Source organism: Agelaius phoeniceus, chromosome 2 (assembly GCF_051311805.1).
Source record: "Agelaius phoeniceus isolate bAgePho1 chromosome 2, bAgePho1.hap1, whole genome shotgun sequence".
Lineage (NCBI taxonomy): Eukaryota > Metazoa > Chordata > Aves > Passeriformes > Icteridae > Agelaius > Agelaius phoeniceus.
The window spans coordinates 104,099,868-104,105,364 of NC_135266.1; the positions used below are offsets into that span (position 1 = coordinate 104,099,868).

General features: G+C 37.4%; 1 long non-coding RNA gene across 1 annotated transcript; it reads left to right on the plus strand.

Annotated features, from left to right (window-relative positions):
* The first annotated feature begins 245 nt into the window (after positions 1-245).
* LOC129117263 (uncharacterized) lies at positions 246-1,711 on the plus strand. The gene is made up of 2 exons (XR_008533823.2): positions 246-325; positions 1,152-1,711. It is a non-coding gene; the product is annotated as an uncharacterized LOC129117263 (long non-coding RNA).
* The last annotated feature ends 3,786 nt before the right edge of the window (positions 1,712-5,497 follow it).

Genomic DNA, 5,497 nt, shown 5'->3' on the forward strand with positions numbered 1-5,497 from the left:
AATCCATTGACATGGTCACTCTACAAAAAAAAAAAAATTCTTTCTGATTATATTTGCTTTACCTATTTTTTTTCATTCCCAGAGCCTTTTTTCTCATGGGTATAACATAGTTAATCAATTGAGCATACTAGCTAGAAAAATTGTGGGTATGACTGCGACACTATTGGAAAGACAATGAGCAGTATGGTAAATATGTGACTGCAGCAAAAACCCATCCTTTAATTTTTTTTTTTTTAAATCTTACAGAATATATTTTTCAACACAGCAATATGTGATTCTAAAGGTTATGAAAAAGAAGGACAATGTCCAGGATGTTATATGAACCGTAAGGTGACTTAAGTTCTTTTCAGCTGCTTGTTCCTATCTTAATATTCATTAATACTGATTTTCTTCAGAGTATTCGCATTCAACACAGGCAAAGGGGTGGCAAGATTTCCCACACCATCATGCCAGCACTGGAAAATTGTACAGTTTGAATTTTAAAGATTTTGAATGTACTCCATGTTGCTGCAGCCTAATGTCTATAGGCAATTCAGGATCACCTTTTTGTTTTTTCCTTTCATAATATTTCTGCTAGTATGCAAGTGAATGTGTGAAATGAAGCTAAATAGGTGAATATATCAGAATAGTGTCATGTTTAGATACTCATATAAACATATGTAATGTGGGAATTTAGGACCTGATTATTTTCTGGATAGATAATGCAGGGTTTCTGTTTCTTATTTGATCGTGATCATCCTTATAGTTCAAGATTTTATCTGGGCTGATTATCATAAATATATTCTTTGATGTATTAAAGTAATGCTTTAAGTAGGAAAGCAACTTATGAAATATTTAAAGCTGTTAAAACCTCTCCTGGACTTTGAAACACTTAAACAGATCCATAGATGAAGGATATGATGCTACAGCTTGTTTAATTCACTCTTTGAGAGTGAAATTATCCAATTTCTGCACAATTCTTGAAACCCAAGTGCATACTTTGTGCAGGATATGAGAAAGGAGAAAAAGGAGAAGGTTTCATTTTTGTTATCAGAAATCTTGGATGAAAAGAAATTAGAATTTTATTTTATTTAATGTCTGGTTTGGGCTAATAGTCAGACACAGAATGCTCAGAAGGACTGTGAATGGTCATTCTTGTCTTTGTTTTCTAGGATGGAAATGGAAGTCAAGCAAGCAAATATACCTGTTCAGTGATGATGAGACCACAGAAGAGATCATAATGGATAATTTGACCAGAAAAAAGAATACAAGTACAATTTTTTAAAAAAATGTATAATTTTTATAAAAGTTTTATAATTCTATTGTTGTACTGAAGTAGCATGGCTGTCATGTGAAATTATGTCCATGAAATTAGGTCTAGGCTGTCTATTAAGTTCTGTTGAAATGAAGTTTATTAGATGAAGAGTTTTGGCTTAGAAAGGCTAAAAATGGGTACTGATCCATCTCTCAATTGGTCAGAACAAACAGTTTGTTTCACACTTATATCTTCCTCCTATGCTCAGAAATTGGAAACAAAGTAATTTTCTGTCTGGTGCCATTTGAATCTGAGCCTACGTACTCTGTGCTGTGTGTACTGCTGACATTGTTTTACCTTGTGTAAATCATTAATCATTGTCTGAAATGATATCAGGACTCTTACCCTCCTCATTCATGATAATTTTTGTTCCGAATATTTTTCTCTAAAATTAATGTCACATTCAGAAAATTTAAAGACCTTGTTGGATTTTATTTTAATGTGAGATTAAAAGAAAAACAGGACAGTGAAGTGTGAACCAGTACAGGCTACACTACATCCTCCAGATGAACATCTTTCTTCTCTTTTGGTTTTTTATACTCACCAGCAGGATGAAGATCTATTTCTTTAGCAGTCTTGTGGAAAGTGTCCTTATTGCTTTTATAGGATTTAAGGAAGTGTCAGTTGTCTTGCTTCAGCTCAGGAGGGCTTTTTGCTTATTTTTTTTTTTTAGTTTGACTGCTGAATGGAAAGAAAAGAATTTACACAGATAGAAGAATTTGTTACCACAATTAGTTGCTTATATTTCCTAACAAAATGCAAAACCAATGCACATTTAGATAGTGAGATAAAAAATATTTCTTTAACTTTAATTCCAGTTCCCTGTATTTCAGTTTGTGTTTTAGTATGCCCAGTTCTTGTCATCCCAATGCAGAGCCTGAGACCACAAGTAAGGTCTCCAAGACCCAGCTGTTGTCTCAAGGGACCAAATAGATAACTGATGCTTGAACAAGTGACATCAAAAAGCTGGGAAAGGAAGAGATGAGGATTCTACTTAGAGTGGTAAAGCAGTGAGAAATTTTTTTGATGATTGAGCATTTTGGATGAAGGATATTTACCTGTTCTTCCATAAACACACTGAAACATTCAGATCCAGTCACTTCTATATTTGAATAAATTTTGGGTTAGCACTTTAATACACTGAAATGAATTAACAGGAAAGGTGGTCTTGTATAATACGACATAAAATATTTCTAAGTAGTAGGTTTTTCCCTCAGGAAAGAGCTGAAAGGATTATTTAAAAGAGATAAAAACACTCTGAGAGTCATGAAAGAGAAATTTGAGGAAAGAACTTCTTTAAAATAAGGATGGAAGATCAAATGCAAGTACAGGTATCTGTTTTCTTCACCCAAATCAGTTAATATTCCACTCTTTTATTCTTCCAGACTACTGATCAAACTGTGAAGTATAGAAATTGATCTGGCTGTATGAGATATTCTGAATCTGCTGTGTTAGTTACGCTGTGTGGCAGGATTCACCTGGAGAATGCAAGTGCTGTAGGTCAGATGGAAAGTGATCTAAACTTTAGATGAGTTCTGGTAGCCAAGAGATTTCCTTCTTGTGAGGGAAGCCTGCTGGATTAGCAGTGTCTTCAGCAGATAAGAGCATGATTTCCTGCTGAGCATTTCCTGCCAGCTGGTGTTCTGTGGCAGTGGTATATCCATCGAGAGGGACTGCATTTGATTGTTTGGTATCTGGATGGAATGGGCTTCAGAGTCGGGGCTCCCACACCCTGAACTTGTGATCTGTCTGTGCTTTCTGCCAGCGTCATGCCAGGGGCCTAAGTCTGAATAAAAGCTATGGAAAACAACAGTTTCATGCTGCCAGTTATGCTTTCCTTCTTCTAAGAGAGGCCTGTGGATTTATCTCAGTCTGTTTTTTGAGTAACAAGTGCACGGAAATTGGTCACAATATTTATAGATACATCTGTTCCATGTGCTGCAGACCTCCTGTAATATCACTTAAAATTTATTGAACAGCTTGAGGCATCTGATTAACTGCCTGATATTTACTTTTAGGTTCACTGGCCTGATAGCCAAATCTTTGGGTGGGAATTCTAAAAGTACTAGCATTAATTGCTGGGATACTATTGACCTCTAATGGGAGGTAGGTGCACATTTGCTCTGTGTTGTCACACCATTAGCCACTAGGTATGAAAGGTACTAAGAAAATGATCAGCTGATCAGTTAACTCATGGCAGTAGGAAATACTTCTTTGGAAGTGTGGATGAGATGATAAATTTATGTAAGAAAGAGCTCTTCAAGAAAACCAAGAAGTGAACAAGTTTTACTTGTCGCAAGTAAATATTTCTCTTTCAGAGGTGGAACAGCGTCCTGTGAAGGCCCTCCTTAGGGCACAGTATTTCAGACAACACGATCAAGATGTCACCAAGGCATTTTCCCAGTTAGGAGCACTGTGATAAACAGTAACAGGGCAAACTAACTTGTATATCCAATTGTGCAGCTATATTGTGCAAGTCAGAAGATGGCAGTCTTTGCTCACTGTTGAAATTGATGCCTAGCTAATCCTAAAAACACCTGAGTACTGAATAACAAAATGAATATGCATCTCTCTGTGTATTTTTAGTTGTTAAAATTTAATTTCAAGTGCATCTTGATAATGTAAAAAATGTTAGCTCTTTTTTTTTTCCCTCGGAAATCATTCTTGTTGATGGCAATCAAAATATTTGTTTATATTCACTAATCCAAACAAGAAAAGAAAAGCATTTTTTAGTGTAAAAATGCTCTAAACACCGTCTGAGACAGCTAAGAAAGGCATAGGTGAGCACAGAAAAATGTGTCCAAAAGGAGGATTGACAGAGGCTTCTCTGTAACTGTGTACACCTGTAGGCATCTAAACCTCAGCATCCAATTACATTCTGCTTCTGTCCAGGTCACAAGTCTCCTCATATGAGTAGCAAAGAAGGGAATACATTTTCAAGCCACACAGGGATCCAGGAATTAGAAAGAAATGGGTCACTATTCCCCAAAGGCTTGGTCCAATAGGCAAATGTTGAACATTCCTGGTATGCACAGTAGCGTCTGTACTGCTCAGTATATCCCACTGATCAGGGCACATCAATTTGCAAATTTATACTGAAGTCTTCCTGACACGAAGGGAGACTGAGCTTTTATCTTACCTGTTCCTGGTTGCAAAGCATGGAAGTGCAAGCAGTTTTACCCCTGCTGGTAAAGGCACTCCATCATCATTAGGAATTTTTGTTCACATCTCACATGAAAGCAAAAAAACCATCTTAGTTTAGAAAATTCTTACTTTGATGGTACAAAATGCATACATTTCTTGCAACAATCTTTGGAAAGAAAGAAATCACCCCATCACCTGTGGCATTGGAGTCCCTGGGTTGATAGACAGGGACCTGCACCTATCACATTCCATCCTGGGCTGCAGGAATCTCCTTAGTCAGGAGGTGGGCTGTGTGGGGATCAGACCAATGAGCTGTCTAGACCTGGAAGTTTTGGACTCCCTATAAAAGTAAGCTCTGAAAAATAAAACACACTGTCACATAAAGCTCTGGTGTGTGTGTGTGTGTTGTCCCTGTCTCCGACCACCAACTCCATGGAACACGTGGATATTAAACATGATAATTTCCCAAGGACCTTATCCAGTAGGACATACAGACACAGCAATTTTCCAACATACTTCTGGAACAGAAATTTTGAATTTTTTGCTTTCTTGGCAGGTGCCATGGTTTAATCAAATCAAAACACAGCCCTGTACTGACCACTATGAACAAAATTATCTCTACCCCAGCCAAAACCAGCACAGCAGACAGCAAGGTGTATCCTGTTCTTGAAGAGCTGATAGTCTCTCCTGTAAATAGTTTGATGCAATTGGGAAGGAACTAGAATTTGGATGTCTTGTATTTTGGTGAGTGTCCTGACCATAAGTCTGCTGCAGCCCAATGTTTCCTCTTACCATTCTAGAAAGCCTTTGTCAGGTATATGTAAAAAAACCCTTCACTTTTTATGGAAGGACTAACAATTTGAACACTGGGGGGCTCTGTAAGTCCCTTACAAGAGACATTGTTTGCCAACACCAGTGATTTAGTGTTGGAGCTTTCCTTTTGGGCACAAATTAATTTTGTGTGTGTACTAGGAATCTCACAGCATCCCTTCAGGAGCATCATGGATGAGCTGTAAACATTTTCCTTCCTGGGAGAACTGAGGTTGGAGGGATGCTTGA